At 38.0% G+C, this 11,917-nt stretch overlaps 2 pseudogenes; one reads left to right on the top strand and one right to left on the bottom strand.

Moving 5' to 3' along the window:
* Positions 1-6,783: 6,783 nt before the first annotated feature.
* On the bottom strand, positions 6,784-7,700 carry LOC129560401 (olfactory receptor 4C13-like; annotated as a pseudogene).
* A 970-nt stretch (positions 7,701-8,670) lies between these two features.
* LOC148775307 (14-3-3 protein theta pseudogene) lies at positions 8,671-9,411 on the top strand (annotated as a pseudogene).
* Positions 9,412-11,917: the final 2,506 nt, after the last annotated feature.

The raw sequence follows: 11,917 nt of genomic DNA, 5'->3' as shown, positions 1-11,917 counted from the left end.
GTTCCTCCTTTTTCTAAGAAATGTTTCTGAAACACACTCTCTCATTCATTCATCTCATGATCTGGATTGTAAATCAAGATAAAAATTGTTGATTACTTAGGACTCTTCCTCCTGAGGCATTGATGTGTTTATACAGAAAAACAGGTGAACTGCTGGCACTTTTTAAATATACTTGTCGCCTTATATAAGTGATTTGATTATTCAGTTCAGTTCAGTCGCTCAGTCGTGTCCGACTCTTTGCGACCCCATGAATCACAGCACGCCAGGCCTCCCTGTCCATCACCAACTCCCGCAGTTCACTCAAACTCATGTCCATCGAGTTGGTGATGCCATCCAGCCGTCTCATTTTCTGTCGCCCCTGTCTCCTCCCACCCCCAATCCCTCCCAGCATCAGACTCTTTTCCAGGGAGTCAACTCATCCCATGAGGTGGCCAAAGTATTGCAGTTTCAGCTTTAGCATCAGTCCTTCCAATGAACACCCAGGACTGATCTCCTTTAGAATGGACTGGTTGGATGTCCTTGCAGTCCAAGGGACTCTCAAGAGTCTTCTCCAACACCACAGTTCAAAAGCATCAATTCTTCGGTGATCAGCTTTCTTCACAATCCAACTCTCACATCCATACATGACCACGGGAAAAACCATAGCCTTGACTAGACGGACTATTAGTTCAAGTTAATAAAAGCAAATTTAACACACAAATAAGTTGTTAAAACTGCCTCCTCAAAAACTCAGTCTCATGTTACCTCATGTTAGTGACCTCTAAAAGAGGTGATTACCTGTGGTCCCAGTAAGTAGAATGCACAGATCATACAAGTAGATATTCTGGGATCATGTAAGGACAGCCAAAACCGTTGTCCCATCTAGGATGTGCTAAAGCAAACTTTTCTCTAGGAATCATGACACATTAGTTTCATCACAGCAAATCCAAGCACAGAGGCAAGTAAATCAGAACCACACTTGAAGCAAGACATCTGATCAACTAATAAGGAATCACTTTGATAGGACCAGTGTTTCTCATAATTTTGAAGAAATATTTAAAACAAGTGGTCTAAGTGGCCAAGGACTTATATAGGTAAACACCCTTGTGGATGGTAGAAGAATTCAAATTTCTTCTAAATAGGAAGGGTTGCCAAAAAGACAGCCAGATAAGCTGTTCACAAAATCATGGAAATAAGCCTGTCACTTAAGTATATCTGAGTTTAATTTGTAAACTCTTTCCAGTCCATATCTTAGAAGATTTATCATCAATGAGATGTTCTCCTTTGGGTAATAGACCTGGGCCAAAAGAGATCAAAGTGCTATTTTCAAATGGCACAGGATTTCAAAATATGTAGACTTTCATCATTTCAACTACATCCTAACTGAGGCACTGATCACCATGCCAGTGAGTTCCCATCCACCCCTTCAATGATCCCCTTTTCCCAGGGACAGAGCTTCCCTGGACCCAGGCCAAGCTGATGCTCCACACGTACAAAGCTAGATCATGTTATAATATTAACCATTCACTTATTTCTTCAACAGGTAAGCTCTCTTCTTGAAAATAAGAAAGTCCACACAATGATTCATTTGCCTGATAGTATAGATGAAGAAAAGTTAATAAGACTTGTTCTTGGCCACCTAATTAGTCCCAGGACTGAATTTTTCTATCATGTAATCTGGTGCTTTCTATACTTTCAATATTATTATTAATGCTGGGTCACATCTAACTACAGGACAGTTGCCTTTATAAAGGATTTGAAAATGTACCTCAGGTTTGAAAACTAATAACTAAATTCTTTCTCAATGCATGCATCATACTAAGTCGTTTCAGTCCTGACCAACTTTTTGAAGCCATGGGGACTGCAGTGGCTCAGTTCATTTGTCCATGGGATTCCCTAGGCAAGAATACTGGTGTGGGTCCCCATGCCCTCCCTCTGGTGATCTTCCCGACCCACGGATTGAATCCACATCGCCTATGTCTCTTGCATTTGCAAGCGTGTTCTTTACCACTAGTGCCACCTGGGAAATCCTTATCAGTGCATAATGGTCAGTATTATCAAGTGACGTAATTTCAATTTAGAAATATTTAGGGTTACAGTTTCATTCTTACAACACATTTCACAACAGATTACAACTTGTCCCTTAATGTATTTGGCCACTTAATGAAGTCTTCTGAGAAAGAGGAGCATCTGAATTTTACTGAATATGATTCTTGAAGGTGATGGGTCATGTTCTGTGTTTGGATGATCTATACTATCTTTCTAATGTTACTCCGTGATTGTACATAATGGCTTAGACACAAGTTAGTGAATTATTTTTTTCTTTCACTATTCAGTGCTTTTGCTATTCTGTGGTGTCAGACTTTCTTTTTTGGGGCTCCAAAATCACTGCAGATGCTGATTGCAGCCATGAAATTAAAAGACGTTTACTCCTTGGAAGGAAAGTTATGACCAAACTAGACAGCATATTTAAAAGCAGAGACATTACTTTGCCAATCAAGATTATGGTTTTTCCCGTGGTCATGTATGGATGTGAGAGTTGGACTGTGAAGAAAGCTGATCGCGGAAGAATTGATGCTTTTGAACTGTGGTGTTGAAGAAGACTCTTGAGAGTCCCTTGTACTGCAAGGAGATCCAACCAGTCCATTCTAAAGGAGATCAACCCTGGGTGTTCATTGGAAGGTCTGATGCTAAAGCTGAAACTCCAATACTTTGGCCACCTCATGCGATGAGTTGACTCCCTGGAAAAGAGTCTGATGCTGGGAGGGATTGGGGGTGGGAGGAGATGGGGACGACAGAGAATGAGACGGCTGGATGGCATCACCAACTCGATGGACATGAGTTTGAGTGCACTGCGGGAGTTGGTGATGGACAGGGAGGCCTGGCGTGCTGTGATTCATGGGGTCGCCAAGAGTCAGACACGACTGAGCGACTGAACTGAACTGAACTGAGTGTACACAATTGTGTTTTCTTAGAGATTTTGTTCCTTAATTTTCTCTGCCTTGAAAAGAGTAATACCACAAATATACCAGCTATTCATGTGATTTGTGTCTATCTGTGCGTTATAGCTGGAGAAGGCAATGGCAACCCACTCCAGTACTCTTGCCTGGAAAATCCCATGGATGGAAGAGCCTGATGATCTGCAGTCCATGGGGTCGCTAAGAGTCGGGCACAACGGAACGACTTCACTTTATTATTTCACTCTCATGCATTGGAGAAGGAAATGGCAACCCACTCCAATGTTTTTGCCTGGAGAATCCCAGGGACAGAGGAGCCTAATGGGCTGCCATCTATGGGGTCGCACAGAGTCGGACACGACTGAAGCGACTTAGCAACAGCAGAAAAATACTAAGAAATACTCATCCCCCAAGGAATTAGTTTTGCTTTGTTGGGAGAGATATTTTACCCATTTCAAATGCATGTTTTAAAATAACCTACTTCTTTTTCAAAAGGAAAATGTATAATGTAGTTATTTAAAGTTGGATCAAACTGAAAATCTGTCTTTGCTTCAAATAACTACACAAATATATATCTGATTCTTCTCTCTGGCATCACCCTCTTATGAATAATTTTTTTTAATCTTACCCATTACTAACAAAATTATACTTTTAGTTTAGGTGTTTACTTACTTATTACCTATATACGCCACATTGGAACTTTAGTTCCATACAAAAGAAGCATTTTTGTGTGTGTATTTACTGTTGTATACCAGCTCCCATAAGTCTCTGGCCCAGTGTAGGCACCGAACTATATATATATATATATATGTAAAGTAAGTTAAAATTACCTGCACTGAATGGAGTAGAACACAGAGCCACTTTTTCCAGTAATAATTGTGCACACTACAGAATAGCAATGGGAGAGCTCTATAGAGATGCACCTATTTAGTTCTTCAAGGTGCTACCTTATACTCAAACAGAATATCAATTTCCTCAGTGATTGAGTTGCTTATTTTTTCTTTAAATATCTCTTTCACCCAAGTGTCACTTCCTTTGAAATTCAAACATTTGAATTTCATTTCCTGAGCCTATTTCATTCCATTTATCATGATGCCCATTAAGGGAATGTATTTGCAGAAAAATATCATCAGATGACTTTTCATTAATACAAGAAGAGTCTACAGAGTATAAGTAATCTGGGAAATGAAGGTAAATGGGGAGATGAAGGGAAGAAAATGCCTCCTACTGAGAATAATGTCTCAATGACACTCTTCACAATGTGGCCAATGATCAGATATGTGTTTAGCTATTTTTCACTTCATGATATCAAGGAGTATTGATAGGTGAGAAGAGTAGAGGAAGGAAGCAAAGACTAAAAGTCCTGATAATGTTGTCTAACTTCATTTAATCACATTTTCCTCCTGTATAAAATGGAGTGAAGACCCCTCTAATAATATTTGCTGCTACATGATGTAAAGAACCTATCAAAATATATGCATTGTACTTGCATCCAACAGTAGTACACTCATTCCACTCACTCAATGCCTAATATTTTTATGGAATTAAAAGTTCAGATTAAACCAAAATATCCTCACATAACATTGCTTATGTCATTAATTTTTGTGAAGAACATATTAACTGCCCCTTATTTTCTTCAAAAATATCAGAGATAAGCAGGTGACCGTTGGTTCTTAGGGGAGATTCTTGGTGATGGTACAAAGGATCATCTAAACAAGCATTAAACTTACAAACCATCAAGACTCTATCCACCAAGAATGCCAGAATGCCTTGCATTTCCTCCTTCAGTTCTTATACCTTGAAAGATTGCTGTTGGCAATTAATAATGTATGCATCATTAATCTTCTTACTCTTCCATTGAGTCCCAGGTATAGCCTCTAGGACGCAATCATTGGCCAGAGTTTCCCTCTCCAAATCCTCTGTTTGGTCTTAGCATAGAAACCACACTTACTCAGTGTTTTTCCCATCCTTACCCCCAGGGTACTACCCTCTCTTCTGTAAAAATCATTAGACAGAATAAACCACATAGCATTTAGTCAAGATACTGTTGAAATGTTTCATTCTCATCAGCAAGTACAAACTGGATAATTTTAATAGATTAAGTACTGATGGTATGTTTTAGACCTAGACTTTGTTGGAAAATGTTTGGTTTCTTATGAACTGAAGATACTCATGCACAACTTAGTAAACACAGTCACACCAGTATGATGCTCTGGTATTATAGTATGTGTAAATTATGGGAAAAAGTAGTTTCAGTTGATCATTGGATTTGAGAAAGTGATATTTCTGAGAAGAAACAGAAGTAACATTTGCTACAAGTGTTTTAGTCAGAAAACTTAGATTTATGAGTTATATAATGTAGGATGACCTTGTATCCTTTACATGCATAGAGGAGCATTACAGTCTTTCAATAGTTCATCTTAACTATTTTATTTTTATGATGCATAATTTTAATACTGGGAAAATTCTGAAAGAAATTTTTAGTTTTATAAAAAAGGAATCCTTTGCAATACTATCAACTTGCAGTGCTATATGTGATACATTTGCTACAAGGCTGCAGCAATTCCAACACGATTTTCTTGAAGGACAAAGTGGATAATTAAAACTACAGGTGAGTTTCTTATCTATATACCTAAACATAGTATGGACTACTATGTTTCATTTGAATGAAAGCAAAACTGAGTTTTAAAAACTTTGGTCAGAAATTCATAACTGAAACTTTTGAAAGGAAGCTGTATTCTAGTTTTCCTGACACACACTGTGGGATAAAAATGTGTGATTTTATTTCAGTAAATTAGTAAATATTCATGGTTTCAATTTGTTTCTCTGTAATATGGGGAAAATGATAATGGAACCACCAGTTTACATGGACAAATCAACTGAAGTAAATATGCCATGTAGATAATAAGGGGATCATTTAATGTAAATACATGTATTAGACCTACACATAGATACATATAGTTCCCTTCATAGCTTTGAACCTAATTAAATGACTTTCTGTTGAAATTTGATAAAAAAAAATGCTTACCATTCTTATTTCAAATGTTTCCTCAGTCTTTGTATGGAAGAAAACATTTCCTTCATATTCAAGGAAACCATGCGGTGTAAGGATATTTAAACAAATAAGAAAGCAAATTAAGAGTAATTTCAAAATTTCTGGCCTAAATTATGTGGCAAAAAAAATGAAGTAGATTGTGAATTATTCATTCCTCCTTTTGCAGGTACTTCTCTATTTGTTTTTAGTAAATTCTTATTTCAGAAAAAGAAAATCAGTAGTGATTCTTGCACTTCCCATCTGTCTCTTGCCCACATATTTATCTGAGAAGTTCTATACCAGACTACAGGCTAAGCAGAAATTAAAGAAGTTATTAAATCAGTTCCTATGGAAAGCAACTTTAATCCAAGAAATATATATATATATATATATATATATATATATATACAAAAATATATATATATATATATAAAGAATTTAGTACAGGAGCATATATATATATACAGGAGCAGACTCTGGAGAAAAATTATACAACAATGATCCACTAGGGGATTATAGTGCTTTCCCTTGCTTATTCAGAATCTATAAATGTGAACATACAAGCCTTGGTAAAGTGCATTAATAGTTACCAAAAAGACTAAAAAATAACTAGCCATTATCAAATACCCAACAAATGTTAGTTCCTAGTCCTTTTTTCAGTCAATGAAATACCTTTTTCTGGTGAGAAATCAGCATGGAATGTATTCTTAATGGAGATGATCTACAAAATTTCTTAAATTTCTTTCACAATTTACAACAAGGAAAGTCTTCCCTATGTGTGTAAATCATTACTTTCTGGGCCTCAAGGACAACCTAAGCTACTCTCCTCTTCAACATACTCCACATGGCATTTTTCACCTCTGTGTTTCTCACTGTGCAAATGATAGGATTTAACATGGGAGTGAGGATGATAGAGAACACAATCACCAACTTGTCCGCAGGGTAAGAGGTCACAGGACGCATGTAACTAGATATACAAGGGAAGAAAAAGAACACCACTACTGTAAAGTGGGCACCGCATGTAGAGAGGGCCTTGTGCCGTCCTTCAGAGCCCTGGGACCTCAGGGCGCTTAGGATGACTGTGTAGGAGATGAGGAGCAGGACAAAAATGAGCAAGCATATGGCCCCACTGTTGGCTGCCACCACCATTCCTAGTGTGTGTGTGTGTAACTGCAGGCAATTTCCAAGAGTGAGAAGAAATCACACATGAAGTGGTCCATGACATTGTGACCACAGAAGGTCAGGTCCATGATGAAAAGAATCTGCACAGTGGCGTGCAGGAGCCCCCCGGTCCAGGCCACCACCGCCAGGAGCTGGCAGAGTCCCTGTCTCATGATGGCCACGTAAAGCAGAGGCCTGCAGATGGCCACGTAGCGGCCACAGGCCATGGCAGTGAGAACGATGACCTCTGACCCTCCCAGGAAGTGCTTCAGAAAGAGATGAGTCAGGCAGCCACCCCAGGAGATGGTTCTCCTCTGGTACAGCAGGTCGATGGTCATTTTGAGGGTTGTGGCAGATGTGTAAAAGGCATCTATGAAGGCCAAATGAGTGAGAAAAATGTACATTGGAGCAGAAAGTGCGGGACTGAGGGAGATGGTGATGGCAATGAGCAGACTGGCCACCATGGTAAAAAGGAAAATGAGAAGAAAGACAATAAAGAGTACTTTCTGCAAATGTTGATTCTGTGTGAGTCCCAAGAGAACAAATTCAGTCACATTGTTTTGAAGCATGAAAGTGAAGTCGCTCAGTCGTGTCCAACTCTTTGCGACCTCATGGACGGTAGCCTGCCAGGCTCCGCACTCCACGGGATTTTCCAGGCAAGAGTACTGGAGTGGGCTGCCATTTCCTTCTCCAGGGGACCTTCCCAACCCAGGGATTGAACCCAGGTCTCCTGCATTGCAGACAGACGCTTTACCATCTGAGCCATCAGGAAAGAAGATCCATTCAGCAAGTAACAACTTCTTATGGCCTGAATTACCTAAAAAGTAATAAAGAATGGTACTTGTTAATCTTGAAAGGATTCTGTTCTGAATTTCTGAGAACAAAAATAGCGCAATCACTGTAAATGCGGAGCATGTCTTTGACATTCTTGCCCAGTATTTGCTTCAAGACTTTCTTACTTCTTCAATGATGGCTTTTATCTCTTTAGACTCCTAGTACCTATCACCTGTAAAATATCGATAGGACATTTGATACATGATTTACTGAAAAACACTGTGCTATGTATGTGAGATCTGGATTCTCACTTTCATTCCTTCTCCATTGGACTTTGCTGCATCATCTCAGTATCTCAAACTTTCAAGCCCTCCTCTCTGTCTATGAGGTTATAAGTTGTAATTCTCAGATGTATCTTGTAGGCTCAGAGGTCCTGTGCAAATATAATTCCTTCCTCCATGATAATTTATATTTGAACACTCAGTTCTAACTGTGAAAACAAATACATGGTCAACAATTTTCTATCACAGTGAAGTGTAAGTCGCTCAGTCATGTCCAACTCTTTGTGACTCCATGGACTGTATAGTCCACGTATAGTCCATAGAATTCTCTAGGCCAGAATACTGAAGTGGATAGCCATTCCCTTCTCCAGGGGATCTTGACAACCCAGGGACTGAACCCAGGTCTCCTGCATTGCAAGCAGATTCTTTACTAGCTGAGCTATGAGGGAAGTCCCTATCTATCATAAGCAAGTCATTTATGGAAATGTATATAAGTCCTTGGCGACACATCAACCCTGGTACCTATCAGAATACATAAGCTATTCAGGTGTGTTTTTTCACTCTGACTACTATACTGTCTGGCATGATGTCTGCAGTGCCTGAAACCTATTAAGTGATAAGACATGCTTGGTAAATAGTCATTCTCCATAGATAAGAATAGCTCTGCTTTTCCAGATTATGGGCTTCCCTGCTGGCTCTGTCAGTAAGGAATCCATCTGCAATGCAAGTGATGGGGGTTTGATCTCTGGGTCAGGAAGATCTCCTGGAGAAGGAAATGGCTACCCACTCCAGTATTCTTGCCTGGGAAATCCCATGGACAGAGGAGCCTGTCAGGCTACAGTCCATGGAATCACAAGAGTTGGATACAACTTAGTGATTAAACCACCACCACACAGACTACAAGGCTACATGGATTCGCTTTTCCTTTCGGCAGGTTGCAGCTGCAAGAAGGCTGTGCAAATTTCCAGATAATTTCCAAGGAGCTTACCAAGAGGCTTTTGATATAAGCAAGAAAGAGTTGCAACCCACTCACCCCATCCGGCTGGGGCTGGCTCTTAACTTTTCTGTGTTCTACTATGAGATCCTCAATAACCCGGAACTGGCCTGCACACTGGCTAAAACGGCTTTTGATGAGGCTATTGCAGAACTCGACACACTGAATGAAGACTCGTACAAAGACAGCACCCTCATCATGCAGCTGCTGAGAGACGACCTCACATTATAGACATCAGACAATGTAGGAGAAGAATGTGATGCGGCAGAAGGGCAGAAAACTACGTGCATACAGGGTGTCATCTTTCTTCCCCTTGAAACCTTTTTACTCATCTCCATTCCTTATTCCATTTGGATTTCCTATAGCAAAGAAACCCATTCATGTGTATGGAATCAACTGTTTATAGTCTTTTCACACTGCAGCTTTGGGAAAACTCCATTCCTTGATTTGTGTTTGTCTTAGCCTTCCTGGTGTGCAGTTACTGCTGTAGAAATGTATTAATAGCTTCATTTCATACAAACATAAATAACTTCCAAACACTTATGTAGAAGACTAAAAATGTATCTGGTATTTAAGTAATCTGAACCAGTTCTGCAAGTGACTGTGTTTTGTATTACTGTGAAGATATGAAAATGTAGCTAATTACAATTTAAAGAGTGTTCTACATAACTTCTTAATTTCTACATTCCCTCCTTCAGAGATTTCCTTTCAGTAAGCAACTTTTCCATCCTCTTAATGTAGTCCTTTTTAGTAGGAATCCAGAAGTATTAGATTGAATGGAAAAACATTCTACATTTTGGGGCTGGGGGATCACAGGTTAAAATGCCTCCTATATCACATGTGATGGAGGTCTTGTGTTATCTGTGACAACAGGGAGTTTCCTTATTCACTCTTCATTTGCTGCTGTTTAAGTTGACAACTTCCCTTCCCAATAAAAACTCACTTACACCTCCTGCCTTTGTAGTTCTGGTATTCATTTTACTATGTAATAGAATTAGTATGTTGCTGCCAGAATACAACCATTGTTTTTGGCAAATTAAAGTGCATGTCATTTCTTAATACACTAGAAAGGGGGAAAAAAAGCACACAGTCCAGTCTAATACATTAGTACTTTTCCATGCAGATTTGTGCACATGTGAGAGGGTGTCCAGTTTGTCTAGTGATTGTTATTTAGAGAGTTGGACCACTATTGTATGTTGCTAATCATTGACTGTAGTCCCAAAAAAGCCTTGTGAAAATGTTATGCCCTATGTAACGGCAGAGTAACAGAAAATAAAATTACATTTTATAAAACAAAAAAAAAAAAAAAAAAAACCTACATGGATTCAGGTGTTGTTGTCCTCTAGCTCTGTTTATTGTTATTCTCTATGAGAAACATATATTAATTATTGAAAGGTAGTTTCAGTCTAGGTTTATAATTTCTGGCACACATTATAGGGTAGGTATGAAAATAATTATTTCCTCTTGGAAAGAGCATGTTAGTATGTAAAGATAATTATATTATTTTATGTGTTATTATTTATTCTTCAAAATTATATTCCATATATAATTTAACATAGTCATCTTCAAAAAATTGATAGCTTCAATAGACTTGGATTAAAAAAAAAACTTGCATAGGTATTCACAGGAAGAGGATTTGTTAAGAAAAGGAAATCCCTATTTTCAACATTCTAAAAGAAAATAAAAGAATATAGAGAACAGAGAGAAATAACATTAATAGATAAGTTATAGAGATAGGCAATACACTATACAGACAAACATATTAAGACCAACTAATACAAACACATACAAAGTCTATTACTATAAGTATCTATTGCATGTTCACTCATTCAGCAAATATTTATTACGTATGCTGACATGTCCCTGGTAAATGCCCTTAAATGCCTGAAATGTCATTACCAAACAGCAACAACACATCCATCCATATATCCATGATCTTCCCACCCCTTCCTGTTTCTGCTACATGTGTTCTCACGGCCCCTTCTCCCCTCTGCCCACAGTATCCATCTTCTGCCATTCCTGGTTACTGCATTCTGCATTACTAACAGAATAAGCAAAGAAAAAAAAAAAGAGAAGAGACAACACAAACATAATAAAATGTATTCTGCAGGAAATGTGTCTTTTCCTTTCAGAGATAAATGGATACTTTTTAAATGCATACAAGATGAAAATTGTATACTTGTGGAGACAAAATGCAACAGCTCCATGGTATTTCCTTATTCGGAGGTGGCATACACCTGCATTTACCCCTAAATAGAAAGAGACTAGTGTACATAAAGCAAGAATTAGACATATTAGAAATACAAGTATTTTAGACATAACTAGGAAGAAATAATATTTTTCATTTTTTTCTCTCCATAATACTTTTTTCTGGGAGGAAATCAGATGGAAAATAATTTTAATGGATAAAGATCATGATTTATAAATATGTTCAGCACATACTGAAAAGCTGTGGACAATTCAAAAGCTACAATGATCACTTAACATCAGATAAATGGATAAGTAATACATAGTGCATCTTTTTTATTTAAGTGTAATTTTTAATATAGATGTTTAAAAAAATTGGTTAGCTTCTTAAAGGAAATTCGTGTGCTGTATTGCTAACTGGGAAACATTTTGATGTTATTCTTAACACTAATTATTTTTAATCCTAATATAAATATGCATCAAGAGGAAAAAAAGCAAAATATCTTTATTTCTATATTAGTAGTATTGTAGTTGAGTCTACATTTCTTGA

The sequence above is a fragment of the Moschus berezovskii genome, chromosome 16, assembly GCF_049115385.1.
Source record: "Moschus berezovskii isolate FMDL1 chromosome 16, NW_MosBer_1.0, whole genome shotgun sequence".
Classification (NCBI taxonomy): Eukaryota; Metazoa; Chordata; class Mammalia; order Artiodactyla; family Moschidae; genus Moschus; species Moschus berezovskii.
Note: the sequence above shows the minus strand (reverse complement) of the source record. Positions and strands in the feature narration are given on the sequence as shown.